The 9782-nt window shown below is 43.6% G+C and overlaps 1 pseudogene; it reads left to right on the forward strand.

Annotated features, from left to right (window-relative positions):
- Window positions 1-5614: 5614 nt before the first annotated feature.
- LOC141497160 (cyclic AMP-dependent transcription factor ATF-1 pseudogene) lies at window positions 5615-6484 on the forward strand (annotated as a pseudogene).
- Window positions 6485-9782: the final 3298 nt, after the last annotated feature.

The following is a 9782-nucleotide window of genomic DNA, read 5'->3' on the forward strand; positions in this document are numbered from 1 at the left end:
CGGCCCGAGGGGTCCGGGGGAGGCCAGAGCCGGGTCCCCGGGGTCCCCGGGGTCCCCGGGGTCCCCGGCTGCGTGAACGCTGGGTGGCGGCGCGGGGCCGGGCCCTGGGTGCGGGCGGCAAGGCTGCGGGGCTCCTGGGGCCGAGGCTCAGGTGGGGGGGCGGGGGCACCGGGGGGGCAGTCTGGGATGGGGGCGGGGCATGCGCAGGTGGATGGGGGCGGCTCGGGGGCCCCCTTACCTCGAGGGCAGGGGCGGGGGCCGGGACGCACAGGGGGGCGCTCGGGCCCGACCTACCTGGGAGGAGGCGGCGGGGTCGGGGCCCGGGGCGCGGGGCCTCGGCGCGGCGCTTGCCCGCTGCCCGCCAGCCCACCCGGGGGGGCGCTTCTTGGCCGCAGCCCTCCCAGAACTACAGGACCCAGAATGCCTGGCGGCCGAGCCCCGCCCCCAGCCGGCCGCCGCCCCAAGCCCCGCCCAGTGCACCCCCGGGGCTCAACCTCGGCCTCCCCCCCGCCTCCATCCCCCCTCCCACCTGCGGCCCGGCCCCCCGGGAGGAATGGGGCCCCGCAGGCCCTTGTGGGTGGGTGCGGGGGGGGGGGTCCCACATCCGCCTTGGGACCCGCTGCGCGGAGCCCGGATGGGAGGGGGCGGAGCCGCCGGAGGAAGGTCACGGTCAGCGGGCCCGGCTCGGGCCGCGGGGGCCGCGGGGGCCGCGGGGCAGCTGCTCCGGTCGGCGGCCTCCACCCACGGCTTCTGGCTGTCCTCAGACCGCGATGGCCGGAGCAGAAAGGCCGGGTCTGAGGGCCGGCCGCACTTGACGTTGAGTTCCGCCCCAACTGCGCGGAGAAGAACAAAAGGCCGGAGAACGGCCCGGAGCCCACGCGTTCAGCTGGCGCCGCGCCCGGGCCCGGGGACACGCGCAGCCTTAGACTCAGCGACTCCTGGCAGCCCGTTGGCAGCGGCACCAGGGAGCCCCACGTCCAGTCGGATGAGAGATTCCAAGTAAGGGCCAAGAGCCCACGGGCCCCATCCCCAAAGCTTTTATGGAAAAAAGAAAGGAAAATGCTCACAGCAACTGGCTGCTTGCCATTGTTTAGTCATTTTTAGTCCTGTCTGACGCCTTGTGATCACTTTTGACATTCTCTTGGCAAAGAGATCAGGGCAGTGGGTCCTTTCCTTCTCCAGCTCATTTTCTAGTGACTTTCCCAGGGTCCCACATCTCGGAATAGAGGAGGCTGAATTTGAACTCGGGTCTTCCCGACTGATCCCAGCACTCGATCTTCTGAGCCATTTATCATTTGGGGACAGTTTTCATATAACACACAGGAATTGTTTGAGACAAATGATTGAGTCTTTGGACCTGACTGGTTCCCAGATAGAGTTTCTTTTTTTTTTAATTAATTTTTATTAAAGATATTATTTGAGTTTTACATTTTTCCCCCAATCTTGCTTCCCTCCCCCGCCCCCCCCCCCACAGAAAGCCCTCTGTCAGTCTTTACTTTGTTTCCATGTTGTACCTTGATCCAAATTGGGTGTGATGAGAGAGAAATCATGTCCTTAAAGAGAAGAGAAGTCTAAGAGGTGACAAGATCAGACAATAAGATATCTGGTTTTTTCTAAATTAAAGGGAATAGTCCTTGCACTTTGTTCAAACTCCACAGCTCCTCATCTGCACACAGCTGGCACTCTCCTTTGCACACAGCCCAAAATTGTTCCCGATTGTTGCACTTCAAGGTTGAACATCACTCCCATGTTGCTGTTAGGGTGTACAGTGTTTTTCTGGTTCTGCTCACCAGATAGAGTTTCTAAGCAGCAGATAGAATGGTTCCTGTTTCCTATCACATGGGGCAAAGTTCAAGCAATACAATTAGGCTTTCTCCCAATTTCCACAGTTGGAATTCTACCCCCCCCCCGACAGAAATTAGAGTAGACCCCCAAGTGAATAGAAAGGGAACTGAGCTAGCTCCAGGAATGAGGCACAAGATGGAGGCAGGCATTTCCCACAATTACCCATTTGCTGACCTAATTTCCTCAGTTCTCTCCATTTCCTCAGTTGGGAAATGAAGGTCATGGTGCAGGAGAAGTCAAATCTCCAGATTGGAGAGGAAGGAAGATAAGGATGTTCTGTAATTTTATCCTCCTCATAGTGGTGGTTCTGGGAGGAAGCAGGCAATCAGAAGAAGGAATCACAGGGAGAAAAGGTACTTCCCATGTGTGAGGACCAAGACTTAAGTAAGATTCCAGGATGGAGAGGTTTCTGGGACTTTGGAGACAAAGTTTAGGAGGAAAGGCAGGAATATAAGACATTAGAGGGGAGCCTCTCTCTTTTTTGTTTGTTTTTTGCAAGGCAGTGGAGTTAAGTGACTTACCCAAGGTCATACAGCTAGGTAATTATTGTGTTTGAGGCAGGATTTGAACTCAGGTTCTCCTGATTCCAGGTCTGGTGCTCTATTCACTAGGCCACCTAGCTGCCCACTCTATCTCTCTTAAAACAATCTAATGTAATCCCAAATCAGGAAGGCAATTCAGATTTTCCTGACTATTGTATAATGTTCTCTCCTACTCCTTCAAAATTGGGTCTAGTATCTGACATGGTTTTCTCTAAACCTTAGTCCTCTTCCAATCCTGTTTGATTTCAACATAACCTTTGATGTGCCCTTCACTGCTGTAACAGGATCTATTCCTCAACTCTACTGCACTTGTGAAAGAGAGTCACATTGCACTTAGCTCATGGATACTCCCAAGTGTTCTACTTGTTGGTCCCTTTTCCAGACTCCCTTATCCTTTATCCAGGGGAACATTGAAGGGGCAGGAGACAAGGAAGACAAGTTCTCCCTTTACACCAACGTCTCCATTTATTTATCAAAACACAAGCACTTAAATATCCTCCCCAGTCCCTGGTCCACTCCCACTCCCATGGCACTTAGTAAAACATGTTCTGGTGCTCAAGGACACCGGGTGATGAAGATTTACAGTACTCCCACATGCAACAGTTCCTAACATCTACTCTTATATTCATCAACTGCAATTCTTTTATCTGAATGAAATACTTCTCCCCCCCCCCAAATTGTATTATGTTTATATTTAAATCTTCTTTGTTGTTTTCATTTTCCAATACCAACAGTGTTAATGAAGGAGTCTCACCCAGCTCTTTCTACATTCCATGGCCAGGGCTTTAAATCCTATGAAATTTCAACTTCTAACTCATTTTCCTTTTATAAAGATGCCCTTTATTATACTCAGAGAGCTTAGCACCTCATAATACTTTTTTGTAATGCTATAGGAATATAAATATCTGTGGTCTTAATGAGTCTTACTCTTAAAAGTTGATTTAAGAGTGGGGGCTTCCCAATTCTGGAAATTATATTGGACTCAACTGTTGTTCTTTGATTCTTGAGAAGGATGTTCAGTTTAGGAGTCTTAGATTTGGGGGTAGACTAATTTCCCTTGATTTTCATGAGATTATATTTCATCTGTTCCTGCCATTCAATGTCTATGTGAAAAGTGAATGGGTTTTATATTATAGAAGACACTTTTCTTCCTGACTACTTGTAAAATCATGGCCTTTTTACTTTAAAATGGGGTTGGGAGGCAGAAGCCTCTTTTTTCTGAGATTAAAACAGGTTGCCGAAGATCAGTCAATCAATCGACAAATCATATCTATGAATCTGCTCTGTGAGAAAAATTCTGCCAAGTACTGAGTCAACAGAGAAAGGAGAGAGAAGGCTGACCTCTAACATCTTAGATTCCAGTCTTTCCTTCTTAACTTTGCCTCCAAAGTCCCAGAAACCTCTCTAGCCTGACAGCTCATTTAAGTCTTTCCTTCCTTTGATTGGTTGGTTTCTCCCAGATGCACCAGTTTAATGAGATCAAAGGGTCAGAGCAGCCTGGACTATCTTTACTATGACTTTCATTTTCAACTGAAGAAATCAAAGGAATTGAGATTATGACAGGAAGATATTAATTGTGGGAAGAGAGTGAAACATACTGCTTCCTTCTTGTGCCTCGGTTCTGGAGTCAGTTAAGGTCCCTTTCTATTCACGTGTGGATCTGGTTTAATTTCTGTGCTGGGGAGAAATTTATCCAATTGTGGGAATTGGGAGAAGACTTTATTGTATTGCTTGAACATAGCCCTACATGGCTGGGAACGTGGACCACCTTGGATGGTTTTTGTCCTTCCTTATTGAAGAAGACCAATATGACATTACTGTGTTTGAGACAAATTACAATGTGTCCTACTGTGACTGATCAGACCAATATGAGCTCAGAATTCTCTATCATAGCTTGGGCACAAATAATCCTTGTGAACACTTGAGGTAGTTACTCTAAACTTACATAGGTCATGTTTCTTTTGAGCTGCTTCAATTCTGCCTTTCTCATAGAATGTAGTACTCTCATTGATGAGGGCACGCCATGCTGGGCAATCTTGTGCCAATAAATCTCATGCTGTACAATCAATTCTAAAGTTCTTCAATGAGACCTTCAGGGTGTCTCAGTATCACTTTTTTTACCCCCTTGTGAGTGCTTGCACTGTGGGAGTTCTCAATAATTTTTTGGCAAGTCTACATCTAGCATTCTAACAATGTGTCCAGCCCATCATAGTTGCACTCCCTGTAGTAATGTTGGAATGCTAGGCAGTTTACCTGAGAAAAAAACCTCACGGCCCTGTTTGTGGTGGCAAAGAATGGGAAATTGGGTAAATGTCCTTCAGTTGGGGAATGGCTTAACAAACTATGGTATATGCATGTCATGGAATACTACTGTTCTATTAGAAACCAGGAGGGATGGGAATTCAGCGAAGCCTGGAAGGATTTACATAAACTGATGCTGAGTGAGATGAGCAGAACCAGAAAGACATTGTCCACCCTAACAGCAACATGGGAGTGATGATCAACCTTGAAGGACTTGCTCATTCCATCAGTGCAACAACCAGGGACAATTTGGGGCTATCTGTGATGAAGAATACCATCTGTATCCAGATTAAAGAACCATGGAGTTTGAACAAACTATTACCGTTAATGTAGAAAAAAAACCTGTTATCTTATGTAATTCTGCTATCTCTTGTACTATATTTTTCTTCCTTAAGTATATGATTTCTCTCTCATTATATTCAACTTAGATCAATGTATACCATGGGAACATTGTAAAGACTAACAGATTGTCTTCTGTGGGGGGAGGGGGGAAGGAAGAATAGGGAGAAAAATTGTAAAACTCAAAATAAATAAAATCTTAAAAAAAAGAAAGGACCTCAGTGTCTGGTACTTTGTTTCTGTCAGGTGATCTTCAGAATCTTCCTAAGGCAAGTTAAATGGAAGTGATTTAGTTTCCTGACACAGTGCTGGTGACTGTCCAGGTTTCATAGGCATAGAGCAATGAGCTCAACACAATGACTCTGTGGACCTTCAGTTTGGTAATCAATCTAATACTCCTCTCTCCCACACTTTCTTTTGGAGCTTCCCAAATACTTAGCTAGACTCTGATTCTGCCCAGCCTCCATCCGAAGGGAGGTTGCTGGTGGTGAGGAGGATGAGCAGATCAGCCCAGGCCACCGAGGGAGGAACTGACCTCAGATAGTAGAGAGACCCGGGCTTGGAACTTGATTCTTAGGGGAGGGGAAGTTCTGGCCTCAGATGTCACTAAGAGGAGCTGCCCCAATGACAGTTGTATATCTTTCTGAAGAACAAGTACAAAGTCAGGGGCTCATCCAGACTGCTCAGTCATCCTCAGTAATCCATCCCCCACAAGTACAGACAGTGCAGGTATCATCCTGATCAGATAGTGAAGATTCTCAGGATTCATCTGACAGCATAGGCTCTTCACAGAAAGCTCGGGGGATTTTAGCACAGTGTCCATATTATAAAAAAAATATCGAATGATCTTTCTTCAGAAGACCCCAGAGATAGGAAGGGAGAGGGAGAAAACCCTGGAGTTTCAACCATCACATCTGTGTCTGTCCCAACTCCCATCTACCAGACTAGCACTGGACAATACATTGGCATTGCTCCAAATGGAACATCACAGCTGGCCAGTCCAAGCACAGATGGAGCACAGGGGCTACAAGTGCATTAACAATGATAAATGCAGGCAGTATTCAACAAGGAACACCAATTCTTTAGTATGCACAGACATCTGATGGACAGGAGATATTTGTCCCTACCAACCAAGTGGTGGTACAGACTGCATCAGGAAATATACAGACCTATCCTATCTGATTCATACTACTCCAGCAAATACTAATCATCCACAGACCATAGTGATGATATCTCCAGTCACTATAACATCTCAGACAACCAAAACAGATGATCTACAGACGAAAAGACAAATAAGATTGATGAAAAATAGAGAAGCTGCTAGAGAATGCCATAGAAAGAAAAAAGAATATGTTAAGTGTCTGGAAAATCGAGGGATGGTCTTGGAAAATCAAAATAAAACTTTAATAGAAGAATTAAAAACTTTAAAAGATCTCTACTCCAATAAAAGTGTTTAAAAAGAAGATAAACAAATTTTATAGACTTACCTGAAAATTAAATGGATTTTCTTTTTATATGGGATTTTATAAACTCAAAAGGTCAAAAATGAAACTTTTAAAACTAGGAGTTGCAACATAAAGACTAAAGATTTTATTTGGAAAATGCTGGCAACAGTAACTAATGAAAATAAGGGGACTTCAAGCAAACTCCTGTTACAACTGGAACCTCTGTTGGAATTAACATCAACAGTGGTACCTGAAGAGAACATGAATTTTCAACAATTTGAACTTACTAGATAGTAGCTATCAACAAAATTTGCGACTGAGACAATTCATTAATGAAAGTTGGGGGGGGGGGTTGTTAACCAACATTTTACTGGTATAGATTTTCATTACTTAGTTTCTGAAATATGCCCTTTTCAATTGTTTATGTGAATATTTTTTGTCTGCCAATATTCTAAACTGCAGATTTAAATCTAATGCATTGTAAAATGTTTAAATTATGTATACTTCGCTTAACTGTCAAGTCTTTAAAATGATCTTTTAAAAAATGTTTATTTGCAAGAGGTTAGCAAAAACAAAAAACAAAAATGAGGCCATAATCATTTTTCCAGTTTTGTCTTTCAAGATGTCCAAGCCACATGAACTGAAAATGACACTTTTTTTTTTTTGGATTTTGCAAGGCAATGGGGTTAAGTGGCTTGCCCAAGGCCACACAGCTAGGTAATTATTAAGTGTCTGAGGCTGGATTTGAACTCAGGTACTCCTGACTCCAAGGCCAGTGCTCTATCCACTGCGCCACCTAGCCGCCCCCTGAAAATGACACTTTCAAAGAAGTATTCCAGTCATTTTATATAGAAACATTTTAGTAAACTGGACAGAACAGTATAAATATTTGAGAGTTTTTAAAAAATGTATTGATTTTGCCTTTTTAGGTGTGGTAACTTGCCCTAAATGGATCACAATAAATCATGTACTGATTCTATATTCAGCTGATATGCATTAATTATTCTACTGTGCTTTAATAGAAAGAAATGTTTACAAGCCCCTAAAATTATTTTAGAGGATTTTTAAAACTCAGCTCAAGATACATACCAAGGTATTTTTCCAAGAGGGTTTTTCTAATCAAAATCTAATGTAAGGTGTTGTGGCTTGCTTCCTTGGGGCCCACAGTGGTGACCTCCCTCCTGGAGGGGAGCTGAGAATAAGGAATCAAGCCACTACTGCCTTATGCCTCCAGCTCAATTTTATTACTGCTTCGCTATTACATATATACTGTTAGGTCTTCCAGGGTAGAACAAAGAATAATGAGGGAATTGGGGGGATGATGCAAGCGGGGTGTAGTTGCAGCATCTTGCATTACAGGATAAGGGGGTACGTTAGGGAGGAGGTGATAAGGCACAGCTGTGTCTAATGCCTGTGGTCAGTGGGGTAGAATATCCAGCTCCCAAGGACTCTGGCTCACCTTATCTCTCAGGGCAGCTTGTCAGCTCCTGAAATTGTCCAGGTGGTGGTTTTACTTTTTACTTGGAGATGATTTGTGTCATGGCAGTTAGAATAGCCTGTGTACCCACAGTAGGGCTTATCAGTTTAAAAAAATACAATTTCAAAACAATTATTCATGTAGAAAATATTTTGTGAGGTAATAAATGATACCTTTGTAAGAAAAAGTGACTATTTTTATATAGGTAATCTTCATAAATTCTAAAGTGTTTTTATGCTTATTCTGTTTATACAGTTTTAGTAAAAAAATTTTGTCTCAGATTATCATTTTTATATTTCCATGGGGAATAAGGTTTTTTGAATTACAAATATTTGAAAATTATGTGCATTTCTGAATAATTAATCTGAAATCCAAAATATGTTGTTAGTACATCAGTACTTCTATAACCAAGCGATTCATTTTTGAGCTTACCTACAAAAATATTGTTAGCTCCTAATATAATATGTATTTTTTAAAATCATATTCCTGTAAAAATCAAAGGGCATTTGAGATAACCAAATACTTAGCTAGCTCTGGCAATGCAAGTGTAAACCTCACTGTCAATGTGTACCACCCTGGAAAGGATACTGTCAAGGGAAGTGAACTTGTCCATAGTCCCAAAACTTCTCCATTTGCTGTCATCGATGGTTCCACACATGGATGGTTTGGTGCTGGCTGATGGAGCATCTGGATTTTCTTGGTATTAAGTTTTAGACCAAAATTAGCACAAACAGCAGAGAACTGGTCCAGACTTTGTTGCGTTTCAGCTTCAGAGACTGCATTGAGTGGATGATGCTTTCAAGTTTTCCCAGTCACCAATGAAGTGAGACAAGGCTGGGTCCTTGTTCCCATGCTTTTTAGCATTATGTTTTCAGCCATGTTATTAAACATCTTCACTGAGATGAACATGATCTCAAGGTCAGCTAACACACTGATGGCAGATTCTTCAACTTGGAAAGGCTACAAGCCAAGACCAAAGTGGAGGGGGTGTTGGTGCAGGCTCTTCTGTTTGCAGATGATTGTGCACTTACCAAAAAAGTATTTTATGGAGAACTCACACAGGTCAAGTGCTCACAAGAGAGTCAGAAAATGTGATACCAAGACACCTTGAAGGTCCTGTTGAATAACTTTAGAATTGTTTGTATAGCATGGGAGACACTGGCACAGGACTGCCCAGCCTGGCCAAGATTCAGGAGGTCCAGAGTTCAAATCCAGCCTTGGCAACTTCCTAGGTGTATGATCCTGGACAAGTCACTCCATCCAGTTTTCTTCAGGTCCTCATCTAGAAAATGTGCTAGAGCAGGAAATGGTCAATCTGTTCAGTAACTTTGCAAAAAAACATCAAAAGGGGTCATGGACTGATCAATCAGATACTGTTTTCATTTTCTTTGATTGCTTCTAGAAACTTTAGGGAGTGGACCACCTCCTTTTATGAATTAAGGAAATTGCAGGTGTTCACTATTTCCCCTTAATTTGGACAATCCTTAATCTCTCATCGAATTAGAAATCAGATTCCCTAATAATGTATTATTTCCTTTTAACTAATTGGTCTTATTTGATTCATTGTTTTTAAATTATAAAAGTTTCTCTCACCCTATATTTAGGGACTAAGGGCTAAGGTGAAAATGACTGATTCTGGTTTATTGGACAATTACCATCCTTTACTTCACAAACTGACAATCTTCTATGGGCACTCCTTTCCTAGGGTTGAGAGGATCTGATGGCCTTGCCTAAAAGGAATGCCCTCAGCCCCTTGGTTGGTAACTTTCCAAAATCTAACTAGAAAAGAAGAATGTACAAGGGCCTTTGTACTTTTCTCGAAGAGTCAGTTAT

This window comes from Macrotis lagotis, chromosome X, assembly GCF_037893015.1.
Source record: "Macrotis lagotis isolate mMagLag1 chromosome X, bilby.v1.9.chrom.fasta, whole genome shotgun sequence".
NCBI lineage: Eukaryota > Metazoa > Chordata > Mammalia > Peramelemorphia > Peramelidae > Macrotis > Macrotis lagotis.